The 10,406-nt window shown below is 35.8% G+C and overlaps 1 long non-coding RNA gene across 1 annotated transcript; it reads left to right on the forward strand.

The window, feature by feature from the left end:
* The first annotated feature begins 5,780 nt into the window (after positions 1-5,780).
* Positions 5,781-10,188, forward strand: LOC116597575. The gene is made up of 3 exons (XR_004288668.1): positions 5,781-5,793; positions 9,656-9,660; positions 10,044-10,188. It is a non-coding gene; the product is annotated as an uncharacterized LOC116597575 (long non-coding RNA).
* The last annotated feature ends 218 nt before the right edge of the window (positions 10,189-10,406 follow it).

Raw genomic sequence — 10,406 nt, forward strand, 5'->3', positions numbered from 1 at the left:
AGAACATACTATGAGCAACTCTACGCCAATAAATTTGACAATCTGGAAGAAATGGATGCATTCCTAGAAACATATAAACTACCACAACTGAACCAGGAAGAAATAGAAAGCCTGAACAGACCCATAACCAGTAAGGAGATTGAAACAGTCATTAAAAATCTCCAAACAAACAAAAGCCCAGGGCCAGACGGCTTCCCGGGGGAATTCTACCAAACATTTAAAGAAGAACTAATTCCTATTCTCCTGAAACTGTTCCAAAAAATAGAAATGGAAGGAAAACTTCCAAACTCATTTTATGAGGCCAGCATCACCTTGATCCTAAAACCAGACAAGGATCCCACCAAAAAAGAGAGCTATAGACCGATATCCTTGATGAACACAGATGCGAAAATACTCAACAAAATACTAGCCAATAGGATTCAACAGTACATTAAAAGGATTATTCACCACGACCAAGTGGGATTTATTCCAGGGCTGCAAGGTTGGTTCAACATCCGCAAATCAGTCAATGTGATACAACACATCAATAAAAGAAAGAACAAGAACCATATGATACTCTCAATAGATGCTGAAAAAGCATTTGATAAAGTACAGCATCCCTTCCTGATCAAAACTCTTCAAAGTGTAGGGATAGAGGGCACATACCTCAATATCATCAAAGCCATCTATGAAAAACCCACCGCAAATATCATTCTCAATGGAGAAAACCTGAAAGCTTTTCCGCTAAGGTCAGGAACACGGCAGGGATGTCCATTATCACCACTGCTATTCAACATAGTACTAGAGGTCCTAGCCTCAGCAATCAGACAACAAAAGGAAATTAAAGGCATCCAAATCGGCAAAGAAGAAGTCAAATTATCACTCTTCGCAGATGATATGATACTATATGTGGAAAACCCAAAAACTCCACTCCAAAACTGCTAGAACTTATACAGGAATTCAGTAAAGTGTCAGGATATAAAAACAATGCACAGAAATCAGTTGCATTTCTCTACACCAACAGCAAGACAGAAGAAAGAGAAATTAAGGAGTCAATCCCGTTTACAATTGCACCCAAAACCATAAGATACCTAGGAATAAACCTAACCAAAGAGACACAGAATCTATACTCAGAAAACTATAAAGTACTCATGAAAGAAATTGAGGAAGACACAAAGAAATGGAAAAATGTTCCATGCTCCTGGATTGGAAGAATAAATATTGTGAAAATGTCTATGCTACCTAAAGCAATCTACACATTTAATGCAATTCCTATCAAAGTACCATCCATCTTTTTCAAAGAAATGGAACAAATAATGCTAAAATTTATATGGAACCAGAAAAGACCTCGAATAGCCAAAGGGATATTGAAAAAGAAAGCCAACGTTGGTGGCATCACAATTCCGGACTTCAAGCTCTATTACAAAGCTGTCGTCATCAAGACAGCATGGTACTGGCACAAAAACAGACACATAGATCAATGGAACAGAATAGAGAGCCCAGAAATAGACCCTCAACACTATGGTCAACTAATCTTCGACAAAGCAGGAAAGAATGTCCAATGGCAAAAAGACAGCCTCTTCAATAAATGGTGCTGGGAAAATTGGACAGCCACATGCAGAAAAATGAAATTGGACCATTTCCTTACACCACACACAAAAATAGACTCAAAATGGATGAAGGACCTCAATGTGCGAAAGGAATCCATCAAAATCCTTGAGGAGAACACGGGCAGCAACCTCTTTGACCTCAACCGCAGCAACATCTTCCTAGGAACAACGCCAAAGGCAAGGGAAGCAAGGGCAAAAATGAACTATTGGGATTTCATCAAGATCAAAAGCTTTTGCACAGCAAAGGAAACAGTTAACAAAATCAAAAGACAACTGACAGAATGGGAGAAGATATTTGCAAACGACATATCAGATAAAGGACTAGTGTCCAGAATCTATAAAGAACTTAGCCAACTCAACACCCAAAGAACAAATAATCCAATCAAGAAATGGGCAGAGGACATGAACAGACATTTCTGCAAAGAAGACATCCAGATGGCCAACAGACACATGAAAAAGTGCTCCATATCACTCGGCATCAGGGAAATACAAATCAAAACCACAATGAGATATCACCTCACACCAGTCAGAATGGTTAAAATCAACAAGTCAGGAAATGACAGATGCTGGCGAGGATGCGGAGAAAGGGGAACCCTCCTACACTGTTGGTGGGAATGCAAGCTGGTGCAGCCACTCTGAAAACAGCATGGAGGTTCCTCAAAATGTTGAAAATAGAACTTCCCTATGACCCAGCAATTGCACTATTGGGTATTTACCCTAAGGATACAAACGTAGTGATCCAAAGGGGCACATGCACCCGAATGTTTATAGCAGCAATGTCCACAATAGCCAAACTATGGAAAGAACCTAGATGTCCATCAACAGATGAATGGATCAAGAAGATGTGGTATATATACACAATGGAATACTATGCAGCCATCAAAAGAAATGAAATGTTGCCATTTGCGACAACATGGATGGAACTAGAGCGTATCATGCTTAGCGAAATAAGTCAAGCAGAGAAAGACAACTATCATATGATCTCCCTGATATGAGGAAGTGGTGATGCAATATGGGGGCTTAAGTGGGTAGGAGAAGAATCAATGAAACAAGATGGGATTGGGAGGGAGACAAACCATAAGTGACTTTTAATCTCACAAAACAAACTGAGGGTTGCTGGGGGGAGGGGGTTTGGCAGAAGGGGATGGGATTATGGACATTGGGGAGGGTATGTGCTTTGGTGAGTGCTGTGAAGTGTGTAAACCTGGTGATTCACAGACCTGTACCCCTGGGGATAGAGTATTATGCCTCCATCAGAAAGGATGAATACCCAACTTTTGTAGCAACATGGACGGGACTGGAAGAGATTATGCTGAGTGAAATAAGTCAAGCAGAGAGAGTCAATTATCATATGGTTTCACTTATTTGTGGAGCATAACAAATAGCATGGAGGACATGGGGACTTAGAGTGGAGAAGGGAGTTGGGGGAAATTGGAAGGGGAGGTGAACCATGAGAGACTATGGACTCTGAAAAACAATCTGAGGGTTTTGAAGGGACGGGGGGTGGGAGGTTGTGGTACCAGGTGGTGGGTATTATAGAGGGCACGGATTGCATGGAGCACGGGGTGTGGTGCAAAAATAATGAATACTGTTATGCTGGAAAAAAAAAAAAAAAAAGAATACGTGGTAAGGAAATGTTAGTTTCTTCAATAAATACTGTAGAGAAAACTGGGTATCCACACACAAGATAATGAACTTGAACCCTTATACTATAAAATAAGTAAATCCAAACTATATTCAAGATGAAACATAAGACCTGAAATTATAAAACTCCTAGGAGAAAACAGGGGAAAATCTCCTTGACATTGGTCTTGGTAATGATTTCTGTAGATGACACTGAAAGAGTCCAAAAAGATGACCAAAACTTTAGACAACAAAAATAAAAATAAGTAAGTGAGACTCCATCAAACTAAAGATCTTATCAACAGAAAAGGAAACCACTAACAACATGAAAAGTTATCTCATAGATTGGGGAAAAAAATTGCCACTCATATATTCTAACATGAAATTACAACCAAATGTGATCAATCATTATAGATGAATTTGAAACTTTTGCCAAGAACAAATCCTTTAAGCTCTTCTCCAGAGGAACTTTGATCTTGTTTATTCTTGTGTAAATCTCACTGCTTTTATTTACCTCACACAAGAGTACATGGAAGTCCTGGCCTTTTTTATACCACATTTCATAATTTGAGCAGTCTTGCATGTTAAGCAATGAAGACAACTTAAAACAATAGGAAAAAGATAGACTTAACATGAAGCAGGCTTGCATCTGATTTTGAATCTCCTACCCATAAAAATAAGAACTTGGATAATTTCTTTAAACTTTTTTTTCTCATATTATGTTCTATGAGGTGAAATTTAATTACTATTAAATTAAGCACTACTTGAATAATTCAGTGACATTTAACATATTCATAATCTTATGCAACAACCACCTCTATCTAGTTCCAAAATATTTTTATTATCACATACCCTTTACCCATTAAATAGTTGCTTCTTCTCTCCCTCTCATCAACACCTGGCAGCCAACATGTGTTTTGTCTCTGTTGATTTGCCTATTCTAGATATTTCACATTAACAGAATTATTCAATAGGTAACATTTTGCATCTGGATTGTTTCACTGAGCATAATGTTTTCAAGGTTTATTGTAACATACATAGGTGTTTCATTTATTTTTAAAATAAAATAATATTCTGTTAGACATCATAGACATCAATCTGATTTATCCATTCACATGTTAATGAATATTTGGGCTTTTTCACAGTTGGCTATTGTGAGTATTGTTGCTATGAACATATTTGTACATGTATTTGTTTGAATACCTGTTTTCAATACATTTGGGTCCATATCTATGCAGTGCCATATGGTACTTATATGTTTAATTTTTTGAGGAAATGTTAAACAGTTTCTGCAGTGGCTGAACTAACTTACATTTTCGGCAGTAATGTATAAGGGTTTCCATTTTTCTCTGTCCTCCACAATGCTAGTTTGTTTCTTTCTTTTCTATTCTATTCTTTCTTTCTTTCTTTCTTTCTTTCTTTCTTTCTTTCTTTCTTTCTCCTTTCTTTTCTTTCTTTCGTCATCCTATTGGTGTGAAGTGTATCTCACTGTGGTTTTATTTATTTATTTATTCTCTCACTGTGTTTTGGATTTGTATTTCCATAAAGATTAGACATGTCCTTATGTGTTTGTTGCCTATTTGTGTATTTTCTCCAGAGAACTGTCTACTCAAGTTCTTTGCTCATTTTCAATTGCATTGTTTGTCTTTATTGCTAAGTTGTAAGAGTCCAATATATATTGGGGATGCTAGACCCTTACCAGATAGATTATTGGCAAATGGTTTTCCCCATTCTGCTGGTTGTCTTTTTCACTTTCTCAATAATGTCCTGAATGCACAAAAATTTAATTTTGATTTTATCATGTTTATCTACTTGTTCTTTTGTTGCTCATGCTTTTTTCATACCTACAAATTCATAGCCATATTATCCCAGGTTATGAGGATTTGTTTCTATGTTTTCTTCTAATAGCTTTATGGTAATTGCTCTTTTAGGTGGCTTGTTGGTCTATTTTGACTTAAAAATTGTGTATGGTGTAAAATAGCAGTTCAACTTCATTTCTTCTATAGGTGGATATTCAGTTGTCCCAGCATAATTTGTTGAAAAGACTGCTCTTCTCCCACACTGAACAGTCTTGGTACGCTTGTCAAAAATCAATTGGTTTAGACACATGAGTTTATTTCTGGATTCACAATTCTGTTCCACTATATGTGTATGTCTATCATTTGTCAACACTCATCGTTTTGATTACAGTAGCTTTGTAATAAGCTTTGAAATTGGGAAATGAGTCTCCAGTTTTCTTTTTTTAAAGCTTGCTTTAGATATTTAGGTTTCCTTGCAATTTCATATGAATTTGAAGGTGAGCTTTTCCATTTTTTAAAAAAAAGGTCTTGGGATTCTGATAGGATTGTAATAGAATCTATAGATTCTTTGGACGTGATTGTCATTTAACAAGACCTTTTTTCCATCAATGATCAAGCTCCTTCTTAATTTAAGTGTTCTTTAATTTCTTTGAGCACGACTTTGCATGTTTTAGTGTACAAGTCTCCTTAGTTAAGTTTATTCCTAGATATTTCATTTGTTTGAATGACACTTCAAATAAAATTATTACCTTTATCTCATTTTCAGATTGTTCTTTGCTGTTGTGTAGACATACAATTATTTTGAGTAGTTTCATCTTGTACCTTGCAACTTTACTGAATTGTTTATTAGTTCTAACATTTTGTGAATTATTATATATACAGATAAGATCATGTTATCTCTGAAAAGAGAAAATTGTATTCATTCCTTTCCAATTTGAATGTCTTTTATTTATTTTTTCTTTTCGAATTATTCTGTATAAAAGTCCTAGAATAATGTTGAATATCTGTGGTGGAAGTAGATATCTGTATCTTGTTTTTGATTTTAGGAGAGAAGTCTTAAGTCCTTTCCATTAAATAAGATATTAACTATGGCCTCATAATAAATACCTTTAGTGGTGTTGATGTAGGTCTTTTCTATTCCTTGTTTTCTGAATGTTTTTATCTTTAAAGTTTGTTGTCAAAGCATTTGTCAAATGCTTTCTCTGTGTGTCAGTTGAGATGATCATCTTTTCCTTTACTCTAGTAACATGATTACATTGAATTATAATGAATTACACTGATTGATTTTCTTATGATAAATGGCCCTTGTATTCCTGGAATAAATCCCACTTATTCATGGTACAAAATTATTTTAATATACTGTTAGATTCAATTTACTACTATTTTGATAATGATTTTTTGCATCTCTATATATTTAGGCTATTAACCTATAGTCTTTGTTGTTTTGTTTTCTTTTTTCTTTGTTTCATACAGTGCCAATTTGCTTTTGTTATCAGGTTAATGCTGAACTGTAGAATAGTCAGGAAGTGTTTTTACCTCTTTTGATTTTTGAATATATTTGTGAAGGATTGGTTATAATTTTCCTTTGAGTGTTTGGCAGACTTGACTCATACAGACATCTAGTCTAGGATTTTTGTTGTTGGGATTTTTTTAATTACAAATGACAAACTTGTTATAGATGTGTTCAAATTTTATATTTATTCCTGAGTCAGTTATGGTAATTTGATTATTACTAGGAATTTTTTAAATTTCCCCTAGCTCACCCAATTTGTTGCTGTCCAATTGCTTATAATAATTTATTTATTTATTTATTTACATTAATCACGACCCAGTACATCATTAAATTTTGATGTAGGGTTCCAAGATTTACTTTTTGTGTGTAACACCCAGTGCTCCATGCAATACATGACCTCCTAAAAACCCATCAACAGGCTAGCCCATTCCCCAAACCCCCTCCCCTCTGAAACCCTCACTTTGTTTCCCAGAGTCCATAGTCTCTCATAGTCTCCCTTCTGATTCCTACTCACCCTTCATTTTTCCCTTCCTTCTCCTAAATCCCTCCATGCTATTCCTTATGTTCCACATATAAGTGAAACAATATGATAATTGTCTTTTCTGTTTGACTTATTTCACCTAGCACATTCCCCTCCAAATCCACCCATGTCAATGCAAATGGTGGGTATTCATCCTTTCTGATGATTGAGTAATATTCCATTGTATTCCATTCCATTCCATTGTATTGTATTCCACCACATCTTTATCCATTCATCTGTTCAAGGTCACCTCAGCACTTTCCACAGTTTGGCTATTTTGTACATTGCTTCTAAGAACATTGAGTTCCATGTGCCCCCTCTTTTCACTACATCTATGTTTTTGAAGTAAATATCCAGTGTTTACCTGCAATTGCTGGGTCACAGGGTATTTCTATTTTTAATTTCTTGAGAAACCTCCACATTGTTTTCCAAAGAGTTTGTACCAACTCGGATTCCCACCAACAGTGTAAAAGTATTCCCCTTTCTCCAGATCCAACACTTGTTTCTTCTTGCCTTGTCAATTTTTGCCATTTTAACTAGTGTAAGATGGCATCTCAATTTTTTTTTATATGAAAACTGGTGGTGATATTTTAAAAGTTATTTTCAGTGTTCTAGAATTCATTTTTTATGCACCACACCCAGTGTTCCATGCAATACGTACCCTCCATAATACCCACCACAAGGCCCACACAAACTCCCACCTCTCTCCTCTCCAAAACCGATTGGAATTTCCCTAATGGCTAATGATGTTGAACATTTTTTCATGTGTCTGTTTTTCATTTGTATATCTTCTTTGGAGAAGTGTCTGTTCATGTCTTTTGCCCGTTTTTTGACTTGATTATTTATCTTCTGGGTGTTGAATTTGGGAAATTCTTTATAGATCCTGGATACCAGCCCTTTATCTATAGTGCCATTTGAAGATATCTTCTTCTGTTTTGTGTGTTGCCTCTTCGTTTTGCTGAATGTTACCTTTGCTGTGCAGAAGGTTTTTATCTTGATTAAGTCCCAAAAGTTCATTTTTGCTTTTGTTTCCCTTACCTTTAGAGATGTATCTTGAAAGAGGTTGCTGTGGCCAATGTCAAAGAGGTTACAGTGTATGTTCTCCTCTAGGATTTTGATGGATGCCTATCTCACATAGAGATCTTTCATCTGTTTCATTTATCATTGTGTATGGTATAAGAGAATGGTCAAGCTTCATTCTTTTTTATATAGCTGTCCAATTTTATCAGCTCCATTTATTGAAGAGATTGCCTTTTTTCCATTGGATATTTTTTCCTGCTTTGTTAAAGGTTAGTTGATCATAGAGTTGTGGGTCCATATCAGGGCTCTCTATTCTGTTCCATTGATCTATGTGTCTGGTTTCTGCCCCCCCCCACCCCGTTTTATTTATTTATTTACCAGTACCTTGCTGTCTTGGTGATCACAGCTTTGTAATATAGCTTGAAATCAGGCAAAGTGATGCCCTCATTTTTGTTTTTTCTTTTTCAACATTTCCTTGATAATTCGGAATCTTTTCTGGTTCCATACAAATTTTAGAATTGTTTGTTCCAATACTTTGAAAAATGCCAGTGGAATTTTGATCAAGAGGGCATTGAAAGTATGGATTTCTCTGGGCAGCATAGGCATTTTAATAATGTTTATTCTTCCAATCCATGAGCATACAATGTTTTTCCATCTCTTTGTGTCTTCTTCAATTTCTTTCATAAGAGTTCTCCAGTTTCTAGAGTATAGATCTTTAACCTCTTTGCTTAGGATTATTCTAAAATATCTTATGGTTTTTGATGCTATTGTAAATGGAATCAATTCTCTGATTTCTCAGGCCCTGGACTCCTAGTTTTGGGGAGGTTTTTGATCACTGCTTCAATCTTGTTACTGGTTAATGGTCTATTCATGTTATCAATTTCTTCCTTTCAGTCTTGGTAGTTTATAGGTATTCAGGAAGGTATCCATTTTTTTTCCAGGTTGCTTAGTTTATTGTCATATAGTGGCTGATAATTTTTTAAAGATTTTTTTGATTAAATTTATTTATTTTCAACATAACAGTATTCATTATTTTTTCACTCACCCAGTGCTCTATGCAATCCGTGTCCTCTATAATACCCACCACCTGGTACCCCAACCTCCCACTCCCCTGCCACTTCAAACCCCTCAGATTGTTTTTCAGAGTCCATAGTCTCTCATGATTCACCTCCTCTTCCACTTTCCCCCAACTCCCTTCTCCTCTCTAACTCCCCATGTCCTCCATGCCATTTGTTATGCTCCACAAATAAGTGAAACCATATGATAATTGACTCTCTCTGCTTGACTTATTTCACTCAGCATAATCTAAGATTTTTAATTAATATTAAGATTAAGATTTTTAAGATTTGTCAGAGACAGAGATCACAGGTAGGCAGAGGGGCAGGCAGAGAAAGAGGGGAAGCAGGCTCCCTGCTGAGTAGAGATCCTGATGTGAGGCTCAATCCCAGGACCCTGAGACCATGATCTGAAGTGAACATAGAGGCTTAAACCACTGAGCCACCCAGGTGTCCCTGGTAATAGTTTCTAATAATTGTTTCTGTTTCCTTAGTATTAGTTGTGATCTCTCCTATTACATTCATAATTTTATTAGTTTTGGTCCTTTCTCTTTTCTTTTGGATAAGTCCAGCCAGTGGCTTATCAATCTTATCAGTTCTTTCAAGGAACCAGCTTCAAATTTCATTGATCTTCTCTATTGTATTTCTGGCTTCTAATTCATTGATCTCTGTTTTAATCTTAATTATTTGTCTTCTCATGTGTGGCTTGGGCTTTATCTGTTGTTCTTTCTCCAGTTCTTTAAGGTGTAAAGTTAGTTTGTGTATTTAGGAATTTTCTTTCTTTTTTTTTTTTTTTTTTTTTTTTTGAGTAAGGTTTGGATGGCTACATGCCCACCCACCCCCCCTTAGGATCACTTTTTCAGTATTCCATAGGTTTTGGACCAATGTATCTTCATTCTCACTGGTTTCCATGAATTGTTTAAGTTCTTTGATTTACTGGTTGACCCAAATATTCTTAAGCAGGATGACATTTAGCTTCCAAGTGTTTGAATTTCTTCCAAAATTTTCTTGTGATTGAGTTCCAGTTTCAAAGCATTATGGTCTGGGAATATGCAGGGAATAATCTCAATATTTTGGTATCAGTTGAGCCCTGATTTGTGACCCAGTATGTGGTCTATTATGGAGAAAATTCCATGTGCACTTGAGAAGAATGAGTATTCTGTTGTTTTAGAATGGAATGTTCTGTATAAATCTATGAGGTCTGTCTGGTCCAATGTGTCATTCAAAGCTCTTGTTTCTTTCTTTTTTAATTTTTTAAAAAGATTTTATTTATTTGACAAATGGCGA

This window comes from Mustela erminea, chromosome 8 (genome assembly GCF_009829155.1).
Source record: "Mustela erminea isolate mMusErm1 chromosome 8, mMusErm1.Pri, whole genome shotgun sequence".
Lineage (NCBI taxonomy): Eukaryota > Metazoa > Chordata > Mammalia > Carnivora > Mustelidae > Mustela > Mustela erminea.